The 16294-nt window shown below is 45.2% G+C and overlaps 1 protein-coding gene across 2 annotated transcripts in view; it reads right to left on the bottom strand.

The window, feature by feature from the left end:
* nav3 (neuron navigator 3) overlaps positions 1-16294 on the bottom strand; it is a 473245-nt gene that overhangs the window by 242155 nt on the left and 214796 nt on the right. The gene's annotated exons all lie outside the window — the stretch shown is intronic.

Raw genomic sequence — 16294 nt, 5'->3', positions numbered from 1 at the left:
GTCAAGGTGTTGACCAACAAGAGAGTCAGGTTACCGGACGATAGGTGGAATGTGGAGTTGAGGTCACAATCAGGTCAGCCATGATCTTATTAAATGGCAGAGCAGGCTTGAGGGGCCAAATGGCCTACTCCTGCTCCTAATTGGTATGTTCATATATGTTTGTATGTACATATGTAAGGAGGCCATTCAGCCTACCTTGGCTGTGCCAGCTCTTTGAAAGAGATGTCCAATTAGTCCCACTCGCCACTTATGCTACTTAAGACCATAAGACATAAGACCATAAGATATAGGAGCAGAAATTAGGCCATTCGGCCCATCGAGTCTGCTCCGCCATTCAATCATGGCTGATAAGTTTCTCAACCCCATTCTCCCGCCTTCTCCCTGTAACCTTTGATCCCCTTACCAATCAAGAACCTATCTATCTCCGTCTTAAATACACTCAATGACCTGGCCCCCACAGCCTTCTGTGGCAATGAATTCCATAGATTCACCACTCCCTGGCTAAAGAAGTTTCTCCTCATCTCTGTTCTAAAAGGTCTTCCCTTTACTCTGAGGCTGTGCCCTCGGGTCCTAGTCTCTCCTACTAATGAAAACATTACTTTTTCCCCATTGCCTTGCAAATGTACATACTCATTAAAAGGTGACTGCTGAATCTGCTTCCACTTCTCTTTCACTCCAGATGATAACTCACAACACCAAGGAAAATAATCACACTTCTGGTTTTTGTGCCTGTCATCGTAAATCTGGGTACCAATCCTCCTGCTAGTGGAAACTGTTCTCCAAGCAACACTCTATGTTCATCATGAGCCTGAACCATTTCATCAAACCTGTGCAGGAAAGGACATATTAATAGGCAGGAAACACTCATTTGGGGTGAGGCAGAAAGTATTCCGATATTCCGGAATCTCCCTTTATGTGGATAGAATTCAACCACGATGAATCACCACAAAAAGCATGACAAAACTTACCATTTCCTGATGGTTCAACAGATTGGTGAATATCGTGTTAAAATAGAAATTGCTGGTGAACTGTCAGTGAACCATCAGTTAGAAATGCTTTCTACCACTTCACAGTCTTGTTTTTAAACCTTGTTCCAATATATCATACATAGGGGGCAAAGGCCATTCACACTGGAAACACACACTGGAATTGAATCAGATTACTGCAGAGCATGGGGGTGTTTCAGAATCCATAATTTGGATATCAAAGCTGGGAGAGAGAACTTCTTTCCCAAGAGTGAGCTCTGGATACTGAGTCACTGAATATATTCATCACAGTGATCGGCAGATTTCTTAAGAAAATTAAGGGATATGGAGCCAGAGCAGGGAGGTAGAGTTGAAGTCAAAGATCAGTCATGGTCGTATCAAATGTCTGAGGAGACGAAAAGGGCCTAATGACCGCCTCCAGCTCGTATTTCTTATGTCCTTATGTTTCTATAAAGGAAGGAGAGCTGTAGCAAGGCAAAGGATCCTAGGTCAGGATTTTCCACCCCGCCCCCCCCACCGCCATGATCGCCCGCTCCCGCCGAAAGTCAATGGGATTTTGGCTGGGCCGCTGGATATCCCGCGGTGGATCCCACCCAGGGCAGGGCTGGAGAATCCCGGCCCCATAGTTTTAAGGTGCTGGAGACAGGGGCAGGAACACAGGTTCGTGAGTGGGAGTCTCCAATGAGTCTTCATTGCACTACAATGGGTTGTAGAAAGGGTGGGCAAGGGTATACAGGAAGGCATTTTAGGGTGGTTTCGAAGGGTCAAAAGAGGAAAATTTAGTGAAGGAAGGACTACTGTAGTATTATTAAAATAGAGAAAAGCAAGTAAGAAACAAAAAAAGGGAAAGATTTGTATTTCTATAGCACCTTTCACAAACCAGGATGTTGCAAAACATTTGACAGTCAATGAAATACTTTTGAAGTGTAGCCACTGTTCTAACATGGGAAAGGCAGCAGTCAATTTCCGTGTAGCAAGATCCCACAAACAGCAATGTGATAATGAACAGATAATCTGAGTGACGTTGAGGGATGGTTGTGACTGATGGGAAAAAGTTGTCAGTTGGCAGAGAGATAGGGATTGTCCATCAGGTGATAAATTGTCTCCCGTATCCTGTTCAGGGGTGCAAGAGGAGTGACATAAAGGCCCCCATGTGTATGGCAACGCATGTTGTTCTGGTCTTGGAAGGACTCGGGCTGCACAATGGTCAGAGTTGTTGAAGGAAAAGGAAATATTTGGCATAGAGGAAGAGTCCCAGTTACAGATTTAACAACAGAGATCCAAGAATCCATTTAGCATTGGTGGAGACAGTGAGGCCACAAACACTGGTAGATTAAAATAAGTTAAAGATAGTGCCACCAAAGTTAAGAGGTGAAAGCTGTTAATTAACTCATTAGGAACATGAAGAAAGAGTGCCTTTGAAGAATAGATAGGAACCAGATTAGACATGGACTGTACAACACCGAAACAGTCCATTCAGCCCAAGTCAACATTTCTGCTCCACAACTAAGGCCCTAGCTGCTTCCTCAAGTGGATGCAAAAGATCCCGTGTTGCGGTTTTGAAGAAGAGTGAGGCGGTTCTTCCCGGGCTCCTGGTCAACATTTACCCCTCCACCAATTTCACAAAAGCAGATTATCTGGTCATTATCACATTGCTGTTTGGGTGCCATGTGCAATTAGCTGATGTATTTCTACCATTACAATAGTGGCTGGATTTCAAAAGTACATCAATGGATGTGAAGAGCTTTGAGATGTCCAGTCATTTTGAACAGTGCTATATAAATGCAGCTCTTTCTTTTTCTTTAAGCCTATCAGCACATCCTTCTATTTCTTGCTCTGTTATGTGGGCGTCGCTGGCAAGGCCAGCATTTATTGCCCAACCCTAATTGTCCTTGAGAAGGTGGCGGTGAGCCAACTTCTTGAATACAACTGAGAAACTTGCTCGGACATTTCAGAGGTAGTTAAGGGTTAATCACATTGCTGTGGGTCTGGTGTCACACGTAGGCCAGACCCGGTAAGGATGGCAGATTTCCTACCCTAAAGGACATTAGGGAGCCAGATGGGTTCTTACAGCAATCAATGATAGCTTCATGGTCACCATTACTGGGACTAGCGTTCAATTCCAGATTTATTTAATTAATTGGAGTTAAATTTCCCAGATGTCACGATAGGATTTGAGCACATGCCCCTGGACTTTTAGCCCAGGTCTCTGGAATACCAGTTCAGTATCATAACCACTAGCTTCCCTAACTTCCCCTTAAATGCATTTGAAGGGCAATTTCTTTATTTCATTGAGAAACATAGAGGGGCTCAAGTTTCAATGCTGCCATCATTATACCACAAGATGACTGGAGATTGTGAGTGCCAAGGGATTCGAGGGAAGTTGACAAATGTAGAGTGGGCGGAGTTGAATGATGAAGGAAAAGGCAGATAACAGAACCCCTGGGAATATTTGAATTAATGGAAAAAGAACAGAGAATGAGTCAATAACTACTGCCCGGATAAAATGATTTGAGAAGAAAGTGGATAGTTACTGGTGAGAGGGTTGTAAACACATTGATAGAATTTTGATTTGCCTAAGGCAATGATAAATGATTCACCAAAGTGTTCAAGAACATCAAAGAGGAACATCATAAAAAGAATGAAGCCATGATAAGGCCAACTCCAGATTTACAAAGAAAAGTACTGTCAATTAAGTTAGGTTTAACCTTATCAAGAGTGAAACTGCCTTAACTAAAATCTGGGAGCACTCCAAAAAATGCAATTTAACTGATAAGTCATTGTTAGATTTAACCTTGAGGATGCTTCACCCAATGAAATTTCACCTTGACCAGGAGCTTTTAAAAGAATCGATTAAATTGCACACATACAAAGCAAACTTTCAGCAAACAAAACGAGGAAATGCTGGCAGAACAAGGTCAGTTAGTAACTTTAGAATGAAAAGATAATCTCAATTCTGGTCTCCTGCACATCCCTAATTTCCTTCACTCCATCAGTGGTTTTAGCTGCCTGACCTCTGGAATTCCCATCCTATCCCACTCACCTCTCTACCCCTCTTTTAAGATGCTCCATAAAATCTATTTCTTTGACCAAACTTTCGACCATCTATTTTAATGTCTCCTTATATGGCTCAGTGTCAAATTTTGTCTGATTAAGGTTCCAGTGAAGAGCTTTGGATGTTTTACTATGCTGCAGGTTCTATGTAATCATAAATTCTTGCTGGTGTTACCAGTGGGACACTAAAACTGAAGGATGAATAAGCAACCTTTCCAGTGAAATTGTGAAAACATTGAGGTGGAAATAAATAACAAATGCGTTGGCTGCAGGTGCTGAGTTCCTGGGTTGAATGAGCTGCAACTTGATCAACAGAAAAGCAGGAAATTGTTCACCGACATGAATGATTATCCCGCTGAGGTAATGGGAAAAGTGTAACTAATGACACAGAGGAATATTCAAGTAGTTGGGGTGGATTGAGGCCCAGGCCAAGACAAAGGCAAGAGAAGGGAGGAGGTGGGTGGGGTGGGGGGAGAGGGAACAGGGGGTGTATGTAGGTGGTATCCTCAGATGAAAACTGAAAGGTTGAAAATTCAGAAAGAGTGGGCATGTCATTCTGGCAAGGTTCAGGGCTCTAGAGCATCCCTGCTCTCCATCGCTGGACCTTCAGCTGCCTCAGTCCCAAGCTCTGGAATTCTCTCCTCAAACCACTCCACCTCCCTATCTCACTCACTCTCTCCTCCTTTGAAATGCTCCGTCAAAAACAATTCTTTGAACAAGCTTTTGGCCATCTGCCTTAATATATTCCATATGACACAGTGTCAAATTTGCTTTATAACGCTCCTGTGATGTGCCTTAGAACATTTTATTGCCTATAAATACAAGTTACTGATGTTAAGGAAACTAAAATAGATTTAAGTTAAGGACATAAACTGTATCCAACCTTCCAGCCCCCATTTCTAACCCAGTGTCTGCAACTGAGACTTCCCTGGAACAAACAACACCCTCCAAGACCATGAATGGAACCTGATGCGTTCTCCAAATTGTGATGTGCAGGCACCTTGTACCTGGCACAAGAATGTTCACAACGTTAATGGAGCCAGCATGGAATGCAGGAGCAAATCACATCACCTTCACGAAGAATAATGGACAATGGCAGAATTATCCAAGCAGAAAATCACCAACCTTCAAGATGGGAATAGTTGGTGTGCTGGAGTGAAGGTGCATCTAATCATTTGCCAAAGGCTTCACTGTATCATTCCACTAAAAAAACATGGAGCTGGTCACATTATTTACCACCATGATTCACTACATGCTGGAATGATCACCACCCCACTCATTAGCAATGGAACTCTGACCTATCCACTAAATCCCATAAATCTGTTACAACACTGGTGTGGTGACAGTGCAGAAGTGGACCGGCTGAATGTAACTTAACATTAACTCTCAACTGCTTCAGTGCTTTTAATCGAACACGCTTAGGAACACACAACTGTCGCCTCAGTGCCCATAGGCAGAGCATAATTCTAACCTGTAGAAACACACGCTGGGAGGCTTCTTAGTCAAACAAAACAAACTTTATTTACACGCGAGTTTCCGTGGCTGCTTGTATCTAGCCAGCCCCTCATGCAGCCATTTCCTAGGACACTCCTCCCCTAGAATTTATTCCCCCACGCCAGCCACACATTGGGTGAACTAATCATGTGACCCCCCTACTCAGTCGAACTGATCTTAAAGTGACAGTCATCGCATCCCTTCCCCCTTAACTCCTTTGTACATCTTTTCAGTTAACAATTGCTTTATTCAATTGAACAAAGAGTTTTCTTAATTCTAGAAATTACTACATATGTCGTTGGCCTGGAATTCAATTACAAAATACAGACAATAGACCCCATAGTTGTAAATTAAGTCTTTGGGGTGGTCTTCGAATTCATGTCGAGTGGCGTATTTCAACAGGTTGTGAGGCTTCTACTGGGTCCACGTTTTCTGGAATTGTACTAACAGGTACCTCCTTTAGTATGGACAATTCATTATCATTAACTTCCACAGGGACGTCCTTGATGTATATTACAGGTTGACTAACACTCTCGGTGGTAACACTGACAGTGAGAGTGCCTCTCTACCCCTCAAATGGTCAACATGCTTCTGAACAAACCACCCCTCTATCCTTACTTGGTACAAAATAGGTCGGGTCTCAGAGACCACCCTTCCAGGGATCCATCTAGGACCATTACCAAGGTTTCTTACGTACAATAGTCGAAAACTTCCTAGCTCTACTTTGAGAATCATGTCTTGTCTTCTGGTTCCGCTGATTTGACTCTACCCACCCTGCTAATTTGGAAATAAAGACTTAACCTCGCCCTGAGACGATGTTTCACTAACAGTGCAGCAGGAGGAACACCTCTCGTTGTGTGTGGGGTGGTGCGGTAACTCAGCAGAAAAGGTGAGAGTCTTGTTGCTAAAGATCTGCCTGATAGATTTTTCATGCCAGGTTTAAAAGTTTGGGCGGCTCTCTCTCGGTTAAGCCGTTCGGTGCTGGGTGGTAAGGCGCTGTCTTTATGTGTTTTATACCATTGAGAGCGGTGAAGTTTTGAAACTCCATACCCATGAGCACTGCCCCATTATCGAACACGGTTAATTCAGGCAAACCATCAGTTGTAAAACACGGCCACAGCTTTTCGATGGTCACCATCGATGTCGGTGTCTTCACCTCAAAAATTTCTATCCGCTTAGAGTACACAATTACCAGGAGAAACATCGTACCCGTAAATAGTCCAACAAAATCGACATGGATGTGGACCCATGGCCGCCCAGGCCATTCCCGAGGGTGTAGTGGAGACTAGCCGGCAGGTTTTACTGCAACTGGCACTGTTGGCAGTGCCTTACCATCTTCTCCATATCAGTGATGATTCCGGGCCGCCATACATATCTTGAAAATGAAAATGTTAGCCAGGAGTTACCAGGGTGGCCACTGTGTAGTTCCATCAGGAGTAGCTCCCTGCCTGGTACAGGAATGACCACTCGCCCTCCCCATAGCGCAATACCAGCATGACAATGACGTTCATGTCTACGGGTGGAGTAGGTTTTCATGTCGTCTGAAACTGCCTCATTTCCCTATCCCGTAAGGATTTTATTTCGTGCACTGGATAACAGTGGATCCCGACTGGTCCAGGTTTTGATTTGTTTCGCACAGACTGGTAGCACATCCAAAATGCTTAAGGCCAAGACAATTTCTTGAGGAATAGGTGCAAACATAATACTTTCTCTCAAGGGCAGGCGCTCAGGGCACCTGCATTCGCAATATGTACCCCTAGTCGGTGTTTAAAGGTTTATCCATATGCAGCCAGGATCAGCGCCCACCTCTCAATCCTCACAGAGGCTCTCAGTGGAATAGACTCATTCTCCTCAAAAAGACCCAACAGCAGCTTGTGGTCTGAAACAATAATGAATCGCCTCCCATGTAGATATTGATGGAACTTTTTGACACCAAAATCTATTAATAGGCCCTCTTTTTCGATTTGTGAACAGTCTCCTTCAGCTACCGATACTGTTCTTGACACATATCCTATCGGCCTTTCTGAGCTCTCAGTCATTTTTAGGGACAACACTGCCCCAGCGCCTTATGGAGAGGCGCCACTCGTCAGTGTTAGTGCCTTCCATGGGTTGAAGTTCACAAGTAGGCTTGAAGACTGCAGTAACTGCTTCACCTTGTTGAAAGCCGTTTCCTGAGGAGTTCCCTAAGGCCAGTGGTGGTGCTTCTTTAACACGATGTGTAAGGAGGGCAGCACAGTGGATAGATTTAGCAAAAACCACCCATAATAATTGACTATTCCTTGAAATAATTTAAGTTCAGACAGGTTTGTGGGGGAAGGCCTTACAGCCCTGACTTTCTCCTCGACAGGGTGTAGCCCTTGAGCATTGATCCTGTGTCCCAGGTAAATCACCTCCTTGGCTTGAAAAGTGCACTTTTCTTTCTTGAGGCGGACTCCAACCTCCCGAAATCTTTTTAACACCTCTTCTAAATTCGCCAGATGTTCAGCCTCCGTGGTCCCAGCGATGAGTATATCATTGAGATGTCCCACAACCTGGGGCAACCCCTGTAGTCGGCTCTCCGTTGTGCGTTGGAATATTGCACACGCCAACGAAACACCAAAAGGCAAGTGCATGTACTGAAAAAGCCCTTATCATGATATAACCTCGGGAACCTTCATCCAACTCAAGCTGTTGGTAGGTGTGACTCATGTCCATCTTGGTGTATGACTGGTTCCTGGGTAGTTTTGCATAAAGGTCTTCAATTGGTGGAAGAGGAGCCTTGCCCAGCTTTGTGAGCTGATTGATGGTTTGTTTGTGATCCTGTGATTGATGGATTGTTGTTAGTGGGGAGGTGATGGTGAAGTGATGTTGTCACTGAACCTATATTCCAGAGACCCAGGGTAACGCTCTGAGGACCTGGGTTCGAATCCTGCCATGGCAGATGGTGAAATTTGAACACAATAAAAATCACAGGTGCAGGCGGGTGACAGCACCAGGATAGTTTTTCCTCAGCACCAAGTGTAGAAACACGCCCTGGGAGGCTTCTTACTCAAACAGAACAAACTTTATTTACAGGCGAGTTTCAGTGGCTGTTTGTATCCGGCCAGCCCCTCATCCAGCCGGTCCCCAGGGAATCCCTCCCTAGAATTTATCTCCCCACGCTAGCCACACATTGGGTGTGCAAATCACGTGACCCCCTACTCAGTCAAACTGATCTTAAAGTGACAGTCATCACATAGCCCATCGTTAACCAAAATCTACAGAAACCAGAATTTTTAATGGAACTTCCAGAGTTACATCTATTTCACCTGTATGAAATATAATACCTGTATTACGCCTGTATAATACCTGTATTTCACCTGTTGAAAATATAATACCTGTATGCACGATCAAAGAAAATCTGACACTGAGCCACATTGGGAGATATTAGGGATGGTGACCAAAGCTTACTCAACAAGGTCGGTTTTAAGAAGCACCTGAAAGGAGGAGAGAAAGAGAGAAAGAGAGAGGCAGAGAGGCAAAGGGGACAATGGAGAGAATTCCAGAGCTTGGGATCCAGGCAGCTGAAGGTACAGCCATCAATGGTGCAGCAATTAAAATCGGGGATGTGCAAGAGGCCAGAATTAGAGGAGCACAGAGATCTCAGAGGATTGTGGATTTGGCGGAAATTATAGAGATAAGGAGGGGGTGAGGTCATGGAAAAAAAACAAGGATGGGAATTTTAAAATCACGACATTGCTTGACTGGGAGCCAATGTAGGTCAACGAGCACAGGGACGATGGGTGAATGGGGCTTCCCACGAGTTAAGGCATTGGCAGCAGAGTTTTGGGTGGCCTCCAGTTTACAGAGAGTAGAATGTGAGAGACCAGCCAGGTATATGTTGCAATAGTTGTGTAGAGAGGTAACAAAAGCATAAATGAGGGTTTCAGCAGCACTTGAGCTGCCACAGTGGTGAAATTAGGAGCCACAGAGGTGGAAATAGGCCACCTTACTGACAGGTGCCTCAGTTATGCCAAAGTACCATAGGAGCCCAGTTAAAATGCTTAATATTGATAAATGAGCGATTTGCAGTGTTGGTGTCAATGTCGGGAGCTGGGTATCCTTCCTCAGCACCTTTCTAAAAGAGCAGTGGGCGTCCAGGAAATTTGGTGGGATAGACATTCACCACACACAATAAAAAGTCGTTGCTCAAATCTGCAGCGGGCTCCGATTTAGTAACATAGGGTTGGAGGGGAGGGAGGTGGAGAAGGACTTGACCTAACAGATCCAGCAGGCGCTGCACTCTGACCTTTGCCCCACACGAGACTCAGTGCATCATCCACAATGTTCATTCCTAACAAATACGTTTTTACTCACCACAGTAACCGTGAAGCCATTTCAACAGCCCAGAAGGGACAAACAGTAAAAACTGGGAAATAAGAATACCGGTCAGAGTTGTTTTTTCCCTTCTGGGAATGCACAGTAAGGGCCTGCTTGCAGCCAGAACCAATCAAGCACAGACTGCATCTTCCAGAAATGCTTTAAACAAAAACGACTGAACGCGACTCACTGGCTGTGCCTCTCTGCATGAGAGGCAAAAGCAAACTGAGCAAAACTGGCAGATAAATTTTAGAGAACACACCAAAAATGTGAAAAATGTCAACAAGCGGATGCAGGATACTTGTGTTAACCACAAGTGAGAACTTTGAAATTGTTCTCCACACAGGTCACCCATTCTGGAGTTCTCATTTTTATTGTTTTAGCCGATCGGTCGATTGAAATGTAGCAGAAGTTGCGGCAGAATTCTGCAGCACAGTTGTGTGCGTTTGTATTCAAGTGATAAAACTGCTAACAAGGAAGGATCTGGCACTCCTAGGGCAACTGTAACAACCTCAGGACATCTCAAAGCACTCACAGCCAGTGAAGTACTTTTTGAAGAGGTATAATATAGGAAACGTGGCAGCCAATTTGTGCACAGCAAGCTCCCACAAACAACAATGAGACACTTAAGATCATCTGGTTTTTTTCAGCAATGTTCTGGGGGAGAAACACTAGCCAGGACACATGGAGAACTCCCCTAGTCTTCTTCAAAACAGTTCACTGGGATTTTTTTACTCCCACCTGAAAGGACCAACAGAGCATTGGTTTAACATCTAATCTGGAAGAAGACTCCTCTGAGGGTGCCGCACTCCCTCAGCACTGCACTGGGAGTATTTGCCTGGGTTACACGTTCAATTCTCTGAAGTGGGACTTGAACCCACAACCTTCTGATTCCGAGGTGAGAGTGCTGCCCACTGAGGTGGGAAACACAAGCAGAGAGTACCATTTTCCTGAAGGAAGGCTGGAGTCCATTTGTGGTCCCTTTATCTTCTGCACTGTACTGTTTTTATGCCCACACAGATTGGGTAGATTGTCCAATGAAACCTCAACTGAGCATCTACAAGAGCATCTACTGAAGTGGAAATAACAGTTACATTACAATAATTCACCCCATTAACCCTCATCAGAAGGTTCAATAATGACAATCCTTTCTTGGTACGATTCTGCACTGGATGACCGACCTCTTGAATGCAGCATTGGCACTGACCACCACTGCAACTGCCTCCCAAGCTGGCGTGGTGAGACTGATGGGCCTCCTGTGGCCTGAGCTGGGGCAGAGGACATCGTGGCAGACCTCCATGGCATCCCAGGGATGTGTCACTGAATCGGAGGGCTGCGCTCTTCTTGGCTATTGGGGCCATGTCTTCACTGGAGCAGTCCTGGGTTGCAAGCACTGAGAGGTGTGTGCACGGCTGCAGTTTAGATATGACGCCCAGGATGAGGAAGCAGTGAGGTAATGGTGTGGTGGACCAATTGGAGGCTGTCAGCCAGTGAGACGGCGTGTTGCCCGTGACTGCATAATTTATGAGGCGGGAATGGGATGATACAGCACGAAAACTGCCATTGTGTTGGTGGATAAAACATTGTTTTTCACGCCCGCTACCACACTTAGTGCAATTCTGGGATGATTCCACCCTGAATGTTGTTGCGTGTGTCTCTGTGAGATTGGCCAATCTCTCATGGTCAGATCTCACACAGTTGAACTCCTCGGACAATGGGCAGCTCATTACAGTAATGGTATTGTCACTGGATGAGTAATCCAGAGACCCAGGGTAATGCTCTGGGGACCCAGGTTCCAATCCCACCATGGCAGATGGTGGAATTTAAATTGAATAAAAATCTGGAATTAAAAGTCTAATGGTGACCATGGAACCATCTTCGATTGTCGTAAAAACCCATCTGGTTCACTAATGTCCTTTAGGGGAGGAAATCTGCCATCCTTACCCGGTCTGGCCTTACTATGCACAAATAGATGTAAATAGGTATGATGTAGTTGGGATTACGGAGACATGGCTGCAGGGTGACCAGGGATGGGAACTGAACATCCAGGGGTGTTCAGTATTTAGAAAGGACAGACAAAAAGGAAAAGGCGGTGGAGTTGCATTGCTGGTTAAAGAGAAAACTAATGCAATAGTGAGGAAAGATATTAGCTCCGACTATGTGGAATCTGTATGGGTAGAGCTGAGAAACACCAAGGGGCAAAAAATGTTAGTGGGGGTTGTATATAGACGCCCAAACTGTAATGGTGATGTTGGGAATGGCATTAAACAGGAAATTAGAGATGCATGTAATAAAGGAACATCTGTAATTATGGGTGAGTTTAATATGCCCATAGATTGGGCAAATCAAATTAGTAACAATACCATAGAGGAGGAATTCCTGGAGTGTATATGTTGAGGAACCAACTAGAGAACAGGCCATCCTAGACTGGGTATTGTGTAATGAGACAGGAATAATTGGCAATCTAGCTGTGCGAGGCCCCTTGGGGATGATTGAATTCTTCATCAAGATGGAGAGTGACGTAGTTGATTCTGAGACTAGGGTCCTGAATCTTAATAAAGGAAACTACGATGGTATGAGACGTGAGTTGGCTGTGATGGATTGGGAAACGTTACTTAAAGGGATGATAGTGGACAGGCATTGGCAAACGTTCAAAGAGCACATGGGTGAACTGCAACAATTGTTTATTCCTGTCTGGCACAAAAGTAAAACAAGAAAGGTGGCCAAACCATGGCTTACAAGGGAAATTAGAGATAGTATTAGATGCAAGGAAGAGGCATACAAATTGGCCAGAAAAAACAACAGACCTGAGGATTGGCAGCTGTTTAGAATTCGGCAAAGGAGGACCAAGGGATTGATTAAGAAGGGGAAAATAGAGTACGAGAGTAAGCTTGCAGGGAACATAAAAACTGACTGTAAAAGTTTCTATAGGTATGTGAAGAGAAAAAGATTGGTGAAGACAAATGAAGGTCCCTTACAGTCAGAAACAGGGGAATTTATAATGGGGAACAAAGAAATGGCTGACCAACTAAATACATACTTTGGTTCTGTCTTCACAAAGGAGGACACAAATAACATACCAGAAATGTTGGGGAACACAGGGTTTAGTGAGAGGGAGGAACTGAAAGAAATAAGTATTAGTAGGGAAATGGCGTTGGAGAAATTGATCGGATTGAAGGCCAATAAATCCCCAGGGCCTGATAATCTACATCCCAGAGTACTTAAGGAAGTGGCCCTAGAAATAGTGGATGCATTGATGGTCATCTTCCGAGATTCTATAGACTCTGGAACAGTTCCTACAAATTGGAAGGTAGCTAATGTAACACCACTATTTAAAAATGGGAGGCAGAGAGAAAACAGGGAATTATAGACCAGTCAGCCTGACGTCGGTAGTGGAGAAAATTCTAGAACAAAAACAGAATTACCTGGAAAAACTCAGCAGGTCTGGCAGCATCGGCGGAGAAGAAAAGAGTTGACGTTTCGAGTCCTCACGACCCTTCAGCAGAACTGAGTATAGTTAGGAGAGGGGTGAAATATAAGCTGGTTTAAGGTTGGGGGGGAGGGAGAGAAGTTGAGGGGGGGGGGGTTTGTAGGGACAAGCAAGCAGTGATAGGAGCAGATAATCAAAAGATGTCACAGACAAAAGGATCAAAGAGGTGTTGAAGGTGGTGATATTATCTAAGAAAATGTGCTAATTAAGAATGGATGGCAGGACACTCAAGGTACAGCTCTAGTGGGGGTGGGGTGGAAAGACTGACAAGGTATTAGTTGTAGATTTAAAAATAATGGAAATAGGTGGGAAAAGAAAAATCTATATAAATTATTGAAAAAACAAAAGGGAGGGGGAAGAAACGGGGTGGGGATGAGGGGAGGGAGTTTAAGATCTAAAGTTGTTGAATTCAATATTCAGCCCGGAAGGCTGTAAAGTGCCTAGTCAGAAGACGAGGTGCTGTTCCTCCAGTTTGCGTTGGGCTTCACTGGAACAATGCAGCAAGCCAAGGACAGACATGTGGGCAAGAGAACAGGGTGGAGTGTTAAAATGGCAAGCGACAGGGAGGTTTGGGTCTTTCTTGCGGACAGACCGCAGGTGTTCTGCAAAGCGGTCGCCCAGTTTGCGTTTGGTCTCTCCAATGTAGAGGAGACCACATTGGGAGCAACGAATGCAGTAGACTAAGTTAGGGGAAATGCAAGTGAAATGCTGCTTCACTTGAAAGGAGTGTTTGGGGCCTTGGACGGTGAGGAGAGAGGAAGTGAAGGGGCAGGTGTTGCACCTTCTGCGGTTGCATGGGAAGGTGCTGTGGGAGGGGGTTGAGGTGTAGGGGGTGATGGAGGAGTGGACCAGGGTGTCCTGGAGAGAACGATCCCTGCGGAATGCCGCCGGGAGGGTGAAGGGAAGATGTGTTTGGTGGTGGCATCATGCTGGAGTTGGCGGAAATGGCGGAGGATGATCCTTTGAATGCAGAGGCTGGTGGAGTGATAAGTGAGGACAAGGGGGACCCTATCATGTTTCTGGGAGGGAGGAGAAGGTGTGAGGGTGGATGCGCAGGAGATGGGCCGGACACGGTTGAGGACCCTGTCAACGACCGTGGGTGGAAAACCTCGGTTAAGGAAGGTGGAGGACATGTCAGAGGAACTGTTTTTGAAGGTAGTGTCATCAGAACAGATGCGACGGAGGCAAAGGAACTGAGAGAATGGGATGGAGTCCTTACAGGAAGCGGGGTGTGAGGAGCTGTAGTCGAGGTAGCTGTGGGAGTCGGTAGGCTTGTAATGGATATTGGTGGACAGTCTATCATCAGAAATTGAGACAGAGAGGTCAAGGAAGGGAAGGGAAGTGTCAGAGATGGACCATGTGAAAATGATGGAGGGGTGGAGATTGGAAGCAAAATTAATAAATTTTTCCAGGTCCAGACGAGAGCATGAAGCAGCACCGAAGTAATCATCGATGTACCGGAGAAAGAGTTGTGGGAGGGGGCCGGAGTAGGACTGGAACAAGGAATGTTCCACATACCCCATAAAGAGACAGGCATAACTGGGGCCCATGCGGGTACCCATAGCCACACCTTTTATTTGGAGGAAGTGAGAGGAGTTAAAGAAGAATTTGTTCAGTGTGAGAACAAGTTCAGCCAGACGGAGGAGAGTAGTGGTGGATGGGGATTGTTCGGGCCTCTGTTCAAGGAAGAAGCTAAGGGCCCTCAGACCATCCTGGTGGGGGATGGAGGTGTAGAGGGGTGAAGAGGAAGCGGTTGGGGCCAGGGAACTGGAAATTGTTGATGTGACGTAAGGTGTCAGAGGAATCACGGATGTAGGTGGGAAGGGACTGGACAAGGGGAGAGAGAAGGGAGTCAAGATAACGAGAAATGAGTTGTTCTAGATTCCATTATAAAAGATTTAATAGCTGAGCACGTGGAAAACAGTGGCAGAATCGGACAGAGTCAGGATGGATTTATGAAAGGGAAATCATGCTTGACAAATCTACTGGAATTTTTCGAGGATGTAACGAGTAGAGTTGATGAGGGGGAGCCAGTGGATGTGGTTTATTTGGACTTTCAGAAGGCTTTCGACAAAGTCCCACATAAGAGATTGGTGTGTAAAATTAAAGTGCATGGGATTGTGGGTAGTGTATTGAGATGGATAGAAAACTTGTTGGCAGACAGGAAACAAAGAGTAGGAATAAATGGGTCTTTTTCCGAATGGCAGGCAGTGACTAGTGGGGTACCGCAGGGATCGGTGCTGGGACCCCAGTTATTCACAATATATATTAATGATTTAGATGAGGGAACTAAATGTAATGTCTCCAAATTTGCAGATGACACAAAGCTGGGTGGGAGGGTGGGCTGTGAGGAGGATTCAGAGATGCTTCAGTGTGATTTGGACAAGCTGAGTGAGTGGGCAAAAGCATGGCAGATGCAGAATAATGTGGATAAATGTGAGGTATCAAAAACAGGAAGGCAGGTTATTATCTGAATGGCTATGAATTGAGAGAGGGGAATTAGCAACAAGACTTGGGTGCCCTTGTACACCAGTCACTGAAGGTAAGCATGCAGGTGCAGCAGGTAGTAAAGAAGGTAAATGGTATGTTAGCCTTCATAACCAGAGGATTCGAGTACAGGAGCAGGGATATCTTGCTGCAATTATATAGGGCCTTGGTGAGACCACACCTGGAATACTGTGTGCAGTTTTGGTCTCCTTATCTGAGGAAGGATGTTCTTGCTATAGAGGGAGTACAGCGAAGGTTTACCCAACTGATTCCTGGGATGGTGGGACTGACATATGAGGAGAGATTGATTCGGTTAGGATTATATTCGCTGGAGTTCAGAAGAATGACGGGGGATCTCATAGAAACCTATAAAATTCTAACAGGACTAGACAGGGTAGATGCAGGAAGGATGTTCCCGATGGTGGGGGAGTCCTGAACCAGGGGT

This window comes from Cetorhinus maximus, chromosome 22, assembly GCF_964194155.1.
Source record: "Cetorhinus maximus chromosome 22, sCetMax3.hap1.1, whole genome shotgun sequence".
Classification (NCBI taxonomy): Eukaryota; Metazoa; Chordata; class Chondrichthyes; order Lamniformes; family Cetorhinidae; genus Cetorhinus; species Cetorhinus maximus.
Note: the sequence above shows the minus strand (reverse complement) of the source record. Positions and strands in the feature narration are given on the sequence as shown.